Genomic DNA, 10,176 nt, shown 5'->3' with positions numbered 1-10,176 from the left:
AGTCTTAGTAGTGTGATGCGATCACAAAATGCATTGATTTAGCCTATGGAATGTCGGTGCGTCTTTTTTCTTTTTTTTAAACCGGTGCTGCTCTGCTGCGCTGAACATACAGAATCTTAGCTCCGACGGAACCTCTCCCTCCAGCAGCCCACCAGTCCCTTAAAATACGGAATCGTCCCGTAATTGGAAACTAAAAGACGCGTCCCGTATTGAACTGATACGGGACGCACTTTGTCCCGTATTTTAAGGTCGGGGAATCAATTTGAATGACAGGACGATGATGTGCTGTCCTGTGTCTCTTTGCTGTGTTACTGCCAGTAACTTACTGGGAGAGTGGGAGCTCAGCGCATGGCTGAGCGAGTCAGTGTTGCCAAGTATAGTGAGAGAAATGAGCCAGCCGACCTACAAAAACAAACCAAAAACAAGCCAAATTTTGTCCAACAGTTGCAGGAAATAAACAGACTTGGCAACGCTGGCTATAATGCCATTGTCTGGGAGTGTGCTCAGCAGCTCATTGGCTCATTACTCAAAACACGACCAATGACAATAGCGCTTTCACGTTGCTAAGATACGTTCTTTGCGGAGCTCTGCATTCTGTATTGGCTTGACAGCGTCAGTGGAGAAGATGTTTGGAGATGTTTACAAAGCAAACTTTGGCGAATACCACACACTCACACAGACACAAGCACGCAGAGATTTAGCTATTTTATGGATAGATATATTAGATGTCATTAATTTATTTACCGCAATATTTCACCCGCGGTTTATCCGATATGAATTAATAATTATATTTGATTGACCCAAATCCACCCAAACCGCGGTTAACTGCGGCAACCGCGGCTAAAACCGCGATCCGCGCATCTCTAATATATATATATATATATATATATATATATATATATATATATATATATATATATATATATATAACCAGACCAGTGTCTACATATAAACAGACCAGTGTCTACATATAAACAGACCAGTGTCTACATATAAACAGACCAGTGTCTACATATAAACAGACCAGTGACTACATATAAACAGACCAGTGTCTACATATATAAACAGACCAGTGTCTACATATATAAACAGACCAGTGTCTACATATATAAACAGACCAGTGTCTACATATATAAACAGACCAGTGTCTACATATATAAACAGACCAGTGTCTACATATATAAACAGACCAGTGTCTACATATATAAACAGACCAGTGTCTACGTATAAACAGACCAGTGTCTACGTATAAACAGACCAGTGTCTACATATAAACAGACCAGTGACTACATATAAACAGACCAGTGTCTATGTATAAACAGACCAGTGTCTATGTATAAACAGACCAGTGTCTACATATAAACAGACCAGTGTCTACATATAAACAGACCAGTGTCTACATATAAACAGACCAGTGTCTACATATAAACAGACCAGTGACTACATATAAACAGACCAGTGTCTATGTATAAACAGACCAGTGTCTATGTATAAACAGACCAGTGTCTACATATAAACAGACCAGTGTCTACATATAAACAGACCAGTGTCTACATATAACCAGACCAGTGACTACATATAAACAGACCAGTGACTACATATAAACAGACCAGTGTCTACATATAAACAGACCAGTGTCTACATATAAACAGACCAGTGTCTACATATAAACAGACCAGTGACTACATATAAACAGACCAGTGACTACATATAAACAGACCAGTGTCTACATATAAACAGACCAGTGACTACATATAAACAGACCAGTGTCTACATATAAACAGACCAGTGTCTACATATAAACAGACCAGTGTCTACATATAAACAGACCAGTGTCTACATATAACCAGACCAGTGACTACATATAAACAGACCAGTGACTACATATAAACAGACCAGTGACTACATATAAACAGACCAGTGACTACATATAAACAGACCAGTGTCTACATATAAACAGACCAGTGTCTACATATAAACAAACAGGGTTAGGATCATATTGTGCTCTAAGGACAGCGTGGATGCTCTGATCTGTGTTCCTTTGCAAGATGAAAGAAAGCGGCATGGCAGCCATTTTGTTTTGACGTTTTTTGTTCGTTTTCTCTCCACTCTCTTTCTCTCTCTCTCTCTCTCTGTCTCTCTGTCTCTCTCTCTCTCTCTCTCTCTCTCTCTCTCTCTCTCTCTCTCTCTCTCTCTCTCTCTCTCTCTCTGTCTCTCTCTCTCTCTCTCTCTCTCTCTCTCTCTCTCTCTCTTTCTCTCTCTCTCTCTCTGTCTCTCTCTCTCTCTCTCTCTCTTTCTCTCTCTCTCTCTCTCTCTCTCTCTCTCTCTCTCTCTCTCTCTCTCTCTTCAAGGTGGGGGTGAGGGGGGGGGGGGTTATTGGGTATGCAGAGCACATGGCCTAGCGTAGTGTTTGTGTCTCTTGCCACGGGCGCAGCGCTAGCAGGCTAAGCGTGGCTAAACCCACACTCTCCTCTCCTCTCCTCTCCTCTCCTCTCCTCTGTCACAGACAGCAGGCTAATTGAAGATGATCTCCCTGATAAGCTCGCTTTCCCTCTCGTTTTTCTCCCCCTCTCTCTCTCCCTTTCTCTCTCCCTCTCGGTCTTAACCCTCCTCTGTCCTTCCCCGTCCTCCTCCTGCCTCTTGTTTTTCTTTTCATGCTTTGATTTCTCTCTCTCTCTCTCTCTCTCTCTCTCTCTCTCTCTCGCCACTCCCTCCTTTTCCCCTCCATTTTCTCTCTCTCTGTCAATGTCACAGAGACCCAATGGATTCAGCACTGTAGCTTTATATAGAGGTCTCTGATCAAACCTATACCCAGTGGATGGCAGGTCTCTCTCTCTCTCTCTCTCTCTCTCTCTCTCTCTCTCTCTCTCTCTCTCTCTCTCTGATCAAACGTATACCCAGTGGATGGCAGGTCTCTCTCTCTCTCTCTCTCTCTCTCTCTCTCTCTCCCTCTCTCTCTCTCTCTCTGATCAAACGTATACCCAGTGGATGGCTGGGTGGTTTCCATTAGAAGTGTAATATCCATGTCCAGTGTCCAGAGATGAAGTGTTTGAAGTCTAGTTGTATGAGTGATACATACATTACAGTGTTCCCCAGGCTTACAGTATCTCATACAGTAGGTTTACAGTATCTCATACAGTAGGTTTACAGTATCTCATACAGTAGGTTTACAGTATCTCATACAGTATGTTTACAGTATCTCATACAGTAGGTTTACAGTATCTCATACGGTAGGTTTACAGTATCTCATACAGTAGGTTTACAGTATCTTATACAGTAGGTTTACAGTATCTTATACAGTATGAGCTTGTATTGCAGAGTATCAGGCCTGAACATGTGGATGTGCTTCATTGGATGTCAAACACACTCATCCTGCATGTGTTCATGTGTCCATGTGTCCATGTGTTCATGTGTTCATGTGTTCATGTGTCCTTGTGTCCATGTGTTCATGTGTTCATGTGTCCATGTGTCCATGTGTCCATGTGTTCATGTGTTCATGTGTTCATGTGTTCATGTGTTCATGTGTTCATGTGTCCATGTGTCCATGTGTCCATGTGTCCATGTGTCCATGTGTCCAACTTTTTCATGTCAACAACCCCTGAAATGATATGTATTGGGCCGCGGACCCCCATCTCAAAACATGTTGTTCCAAGCTCACCACACGTCACACCGTGAGCTTGATCGTCTAATGTTTTTGCGGTCTGTAACTGAGTTAAATGAACATTGAGGATCTGAACTAAATGAAGCATATATCTCATCCTCTACTGGGAGGTGACTGGCCTTAACCACATGTCTGTCTGTCTGTCTGTCTGTCTGTCTGTCTGTCTGTCTGTCTGTCTGTCTGTCTTTCTCTACTGTCTCACTGTGTGAATAAAATAACTTAGAATCAAATATCTCCTCCACACGTGTTCTAATCAAGCTCTGTTTCTGTCTCTGTTTGTTTGTCTCCTCTGACTCAAAATGAACACTGCTTTCTGTCCTGTGTTTTCTTCATTTGATAGATTTTATTTTGGTATTTTGTCTGTCACAATATAACTTGAACCCAGGATAACACATGCAAGCATAATGAAACACCAATGTGGTCTTTTCTCCTCCGTCACCAAATGAACACTGCTTCTGACCTGTTTCCTCTGGTTCTGTCCTGTTTCCTCTGGTTCTGTCCTGTTTCCTCTCTCCTGTTTCCTCTGGTTCTGTCCTGTTTCCTCTGGTTCTGTCCTGTTTCCTCTGGTTCTGTCCTGTTTCCTCTGCTTCTGTCCTGTTTCCTCTGGTTCTGTCCTGTTCTGTTTCCTCTGGTTCTGTCCTGTTCTGTTTCCTCTGCTTCTGTCCTGTTTCCTCTGGTTCTGTCCTGTTTCCTCTGGTTCTGTCCTGTTTCCTCTGCTTCTGTCCTGTTGTCTTCTTGTCTCCTCACCACAATACTAACCTGGTCTGTGTCCTGTTGTCTCCTCCTCCTCCTCCTCCTCCACCTCCTCTACCACAGCGAGGGAGGAGAACGTGGCCACGTTCCGCGGCTCAGAGTACTTCTGCTACGACCTCTCGCAGAACCCCATCCAGAGCAGCAGCGATGAGATCACGCTGTCCTTCAAGACGTGGCAGAGGAACGGCCTCATCCTGCACACGGGCAAGTCCGCCGACTACGTCAACCTGGCCCTGAAGGACGGCGCCGTGTCTCTGGTCATCAACCTGGGCTCCGGGGCCTTCGAGGCCATCGTGGAGCCCGTCAACGGCAAGTTCAACGACAACCTGTGGCACGACGTGAAGGTCACGCGCAACCTGAGACAGGTAGGTGATGGAGAGGAGAGGGTTTTAGTCAATCAGATGATTAACCCTTTACGACCTGGAACGCATCAGTGTCACTTTTTTTGATTTGAGCTAAAAAGCATTCTTTTACACTTTGGCTATTCAAAAATAGCAGATCTACGAGCTTTGTAGATCTGCTATTTTTTTTAAATCGAGAAAATGTGTGCAAATTCATATGTTTTATATTCTTTTAAAGCAAACATTTTTAACTCAAATCTTTGCTTCTGGGGGGTCCCTGGAACAAAACATTTTGAGATGAGGGTCCGTGGCCAAATACATATCATTTTGGGGGTCCTTGACATGAAACAGTTTGAGAACCACTGATATAAAAACATACGTTTTTCAGAATACTGTTGGGATTTAGGAGACATGCATAATCGGCTTCAGGTCTTAAAGGGTTAAATTATCACTGTTGGACAAAGTACTCAATCCCGGTTCTTGAGTCAAAGTATAGATACTCCTGGTCAAATATTACTTAACTACAAGTGAACGTTGTTCAGGAAAATGTTAAGTTAACGTACTGGACTACTTGCTTTTAAAAATGTATAAAAAGTTCAAAATACATTTTCTTTATAAATTCAGTGCATTGCGGTGTTGACATATAGTCATTTCCACGCCAAAATCTTAACACATTGGTTGCCAGAATTATTTCTTTATTTTCTACAGTAGACTGCCAGACTTTTTCAATGAAAAAAATAAAAGTACTCAGGAGCCGAGATACAGAATTTTTAAGTTTTAAGTTAACAAGGAAGTGGATGGGAGTCTAAATCTTCGAAAAATCATATCTCCTTGGTCTTTGGGTCAAATCTAAAATATATATATATATATTTTTTTTTTAAAGAACGCAGATCTGCGTTTTTGGCAGTCAATGTGTTAACATGTTCATAAATACAAAAATAGGGAAAATAGCCCATCTACAAGCTCACAACACCGTGCAACGACCCGTTGTGAGCTTGTATTTTGTTTTTCCTTCCAAGACATGTAGTGGGTAAAGCACAATATGTGTCTCTGAGATGTAGCGTACAGCCAAAGTCATACGTTAAAAACTAAAATACTAAAGTAAAGGACATATACTCAAAAGATGTATTTAGGTACAGTATTGAAGTAAATCTACTTCATTACTGTAGGTTTATCAGTGATATCTGGAGGTCTGGTGCTAGACGGAGTCATAAAGTGGATCGTTTGTCATCTGTCACTGAATGATATTGTTGATGTTTGTTGCTTCAGAAAGCAGCCTGTCTGTATTTAGTATTCACTTTACGTTCATTATTTATCTATACTTTGTTCTAAAGCCTTCCGGACTCTCTTTACCCAGTATTAGGCTACTTTACTATCTTATTCATTTCAACTAATACAATGGGTCCTGGTTGGACTGTCATCTCCTGTGTGTGTGTGTGTGTGTGTGTGTGTGTGTGTGTGTGTGTGTGTGTGTGTGTGTGTGTGTGTGTGTGTGTGTGTGTGTGTGTGTGTGTGTGTGTGTGTGTGTGTGTGTGTGTGTGTGTGTGTGTGTGTGTGTGCATGCATTACCGACTCCAAATTATTGGCGTTACTTCGTTACATTTAAGACCTATATGTGTTTCCACAAAGGAAAAGGAAAACACACTTGCATGGTCCCGGGTGTTACACAGAAATCGGTGACCGGGCCAGCAGTCTGTGGTGATCGCGTTGTCAATTCTACTCAACGGGTCAGCACTTTTGGTGTGACACACTGGCCGGCTGACGGCTGGTCTTGTTTTTATTACTCTAATTTGCCGCACCTGTGTGACATCATGGCAGAGATGGAGAGGAGACAGAGAGCTTCTCCTTTAGTACGTCATGGAAGCATTCACACTGTTTTGGGATGTATTGGTGAAAGGATGAGAAGTCAAATGCAAATGAATTAGCCTTGGTGAAGCCCAGCACAGCTCCACAACACTAGGTGGACACTCTTTGGCTTTTGATTTGGTAAAGGATATTCAAGTAAAAATCATTCACACACTATAACTTAAACCCAGGATAACACATTAAAGCATAAGGAGACACTTGTTTCCAATGTGGTCCTGCAGCTGCTCTCTTGATTTTATGTTTATCAAACTTCCTGGCAGAGAGGTTTTAATCGTCGGTAATGCAAAAATAATCCAACGGGTTACTTTTCTCAGAAAGTAATCCTGTAGCGTAACGACTTACTTTTACAAGTAGCGTTACCCAACACTGAATCTTACTACTGACTTTTGAGTCACTACTTATGAGTTATTTATTGTTTTATTTAGTAATGGCTATTTAGTAACTATATAACAGGTCTTAAAATAGGGAAACCAGGTTGAATGTGGTTAAGTGAATCTGTGTGTGTTTTATACATATTGAACCAATGAAACGTTTTAACAAAGAGCTAATATGACAATAATAATAATAATAACTAGAAAATGTGCTCCTCGGAGCACAAGTCTCCGCCAGCAAATATTGGAATTTATTCCAATATTTGCTCAAGATTGGAACTTTGATGATAGTGTGTACGTCAGATGGCACATTGACTGCATTACCGTGGATTGCCTTGAACTTGTTGGCATTACTAACCTTTACCTCACTTTGAAAGAGGCACGGACTCTTTCAAAGTGACACATCTATGTTTAGGCCGTTATACGTCATGCGTCTCACTAGCCAATCAGAGCACACTCTTTCAACGTATTGTCACGTGTCACGTGAGGCTTGACCAATGTTAGCTTGGCCGAGGGGGGGGGGACGGAAAGTGAAAACATAGTCTCCTGGCGGAGACAATAATCATAATAATAATATTGGATCCATTGGAACACAGCCATTTGTTTTTCCATTTACTGAAAAGGTAACAGTTTTGTACATACCAGGTAAAGTCAGTGAAGGATAGAACCCATGCTACCCCCTCCTCTTTCACCATGTTTCTGTCTGTCTCTCTCACTAATCTGTGTCTGTTATTATTTTCTCATAGGAAACGCATTAAGAGAACTAACAAAGCTCATGCTGTGAGCCATCCATTTACTAACAAATGTACTAACACCCCACGTTCCATCGTTGATGTTCAATTTTGTTTTCTTTTTTAATTTATTAACACCATCCTCACTGTTCATTCTTTTAATTTCCCTGCCCCACTTTTTCTTTGTCCACAAAGCAATCAGCCATTGGATTCGCTATGGTAAACAAACTCCATTGTCTGGTAGATATCGTTCCATTGTTCATTTTATCTTCTTGGTTTGCCGTGTTACTCCCGCACCGCTCTTCTTTTTCTTCTTCTTCTTATTCTTCTGTCCTTTCACCGCCATTCTATTAAACATAGAAAGAAAATGGGGTTGGTATTTCTTTGCTCTCTTCCTCCATTATAAACTCTGTGTCTCTTCCACAGCGTTTCTCTTTTTATTCAGGTTTACTTTATGAAAATGTTATGCCTGATTTATGCTCCCTCGCACGACACGAAAAGAACTGCAGACCTACAAGCTCACAAGGCTGTCACATCCGGCAACACCTTGTGAGCTTGTAGGTCTGCTGTCTTTGGCGCTGGAAGTATGAATCTGGCTTCAAACCTTTTGCTTTTGGGATTTTACTTTTTCCCTTTTATTTTTTTATGTATTTATTTCCTTCTTTTTTTTGGCTATGACTGTAGTGGAAACTGCCAGACACTTACAACACAGAAAACATGATAAAGAATGAAATAAGTAAAAAATTAAAGTTGACATCGGACATCAGAGCGTTTCCTGTAGAAGACTCGCATGGCTGCCTGGTCCTTTGGTCCCGCCCCCCATTTCCCACAATGCCATGCTTTGTTCACTAGCTCCGCCTCCAAATGTCTAAATACCTCCCACTCTGCACGAGAAAAACGCCACTCAACGTAAACAGCTACTAGTCTCACTGCACTCGTAAGAAACTATAAATAAATAAAAAGTCAAGACATGATATTTACATTTTGAACAAATATAGTATTTACAGTAGGGATGTAACTATTGAGTATCTTCTAGTATTGATTATTCTATTGATTCATTTCTCTATTAATCAAAAAACCGAGAAGCACGTTTGTTTATATATATATTTATTAGTTTTTTCATTCACACTTAAGTATTTTTATGTCAACAATGTCACGCGAAAATAGCCGATCTACGAGCTCAAACGAGTCACGGTTCGAAACATTGTGATCTTGAAGATCAGCTATTTTCACAATTTCAGTCAATTTATTTTATAATTGATTGAATTGATTAGATCGATTAACTGTTACACCCGTAGTCTAGACATGATTTCACATTTTATAGAAATATAGCATTTACAACAAAAATGATCATTGTGTGTTACTGAAAGGATATGAAGCGTATTGCAGAACAAAAGTCACCAGCTCAACGGTACATTGTAAACAAAAGACAAGACAAAGCACTGAGTGACAGTTTAGGTGAGGTGCCAAAGGGCATCAGGTATCTGAAGAGGTATCAGGGAGAAGGAGACTTTAAACTTAAGGACTTGAACCTTTTGGAAGGTAATTTAGGCTCCGCCATGGTCTCCGCTGCCACCGTTATTTATTTAGGCTAAGCTGACCTCCTGACCTCCTAGCTGCTCGGTCTTCACCTACAGCGTTAGCTTAGCCTGTTTACACGTTTGTTTGTTTGTTTGTTTGTTGTCCTTTAATGGTGGCATCGAGTGGCAGAGCGCATGCAGCGTCTGCCCAGACAGACATCCTAACCCTGACCCAGACATCCTAACCCTGACCCAGACATCCTAACCCTGACCCAGACATCCTAACCCTGACCCAGACAGTTGACATGAATACACCAGTGATGTCATGTCCGCCCTCAAAAGACGCTGTAAGTCAACGGTTCTCAGACCAATGACTTCCCAGATGTTCTGCTTACCCACTTTAACCCCATATGAGTCCCTCAGGGCTCTTTTCGGTTTTCGACAAGCTCACAAGTGAGCTTGTCGATCTCAGCAAAAGCTTTCCCCACAATAACGGAAAATATAATACTGATACTGGGGTTTAAGTGGTTAATGTACAACGTATTTTCCTCACGCAACAGTAAACAAACCAACATACGGTATAACACAGGGTACCTGCACATTTCTAAAGTTTAAGGACAATTTAAGGACTTTTAAGACCTTTTTAGTAGTTTGTCGACTACCCTTTTTCACTGACGAAAAAACGAAACAAAACGAAGCTATGATGACTAAAACTATGACTAAATATATTGAGAGAGAACTAACACAGGATATTGAAAAAACATTGCAGACACATTAGGAACTGGAACACTAGAAATACAAACGTGTCTGTTTAATAAATAGACCACCTGTTACTGAACAAACACTCTATAGCAACGATTACTATCTGAGAGCTTTAAAAGTTTAACAACAAATCTCTTACATTTCCTTTAATGTTACATCACATCTAGCTCA

General features: G+C 41.2%; 1 protein-coding gene across 3 annotated transcripts in view; it reads left to right on the top strand.

Annotated features, from left to right (window-relative positions):
* Positions 1-4,677: 4,677 nt before the first annotated feature.
* Positions 4,678-10,176, top strand: part of nrxn3a (neurexin 3a) — a gene marked incomplete at its 3' end in the record, with an annotated part of 238,564 nt that continues 233,065 nt past the window's right edge. For all 3 annotated transcript variants that reach the window (XM_084045369.1, XM_084045370.1, XM_084045368.1), the window contains exon 1: positions 4,678-4,779. The remainder of the gene's footprint in view (positions 4,780-10,176) is intronic.

This window comes from Gymnoscopelus microlampas (assembly GCF_963454915.1).
Source record: "Gymnoscopelus microlampas genome assembly, chromosome: 20".
In the NCBI taxonomy this organism is placed as follows: domain Eukaryota; kingdom Metazoa; phylum Chordata; class Actinopteri; order Myctophiformes; family Myctophidae; genus Gymnoscopelus; species Gymnoscopelus microlampas.
Note: the sequence above shows the minus strand (reverse complement) of the source record. Positions and strands in the feature narration are given on the sequence as shown.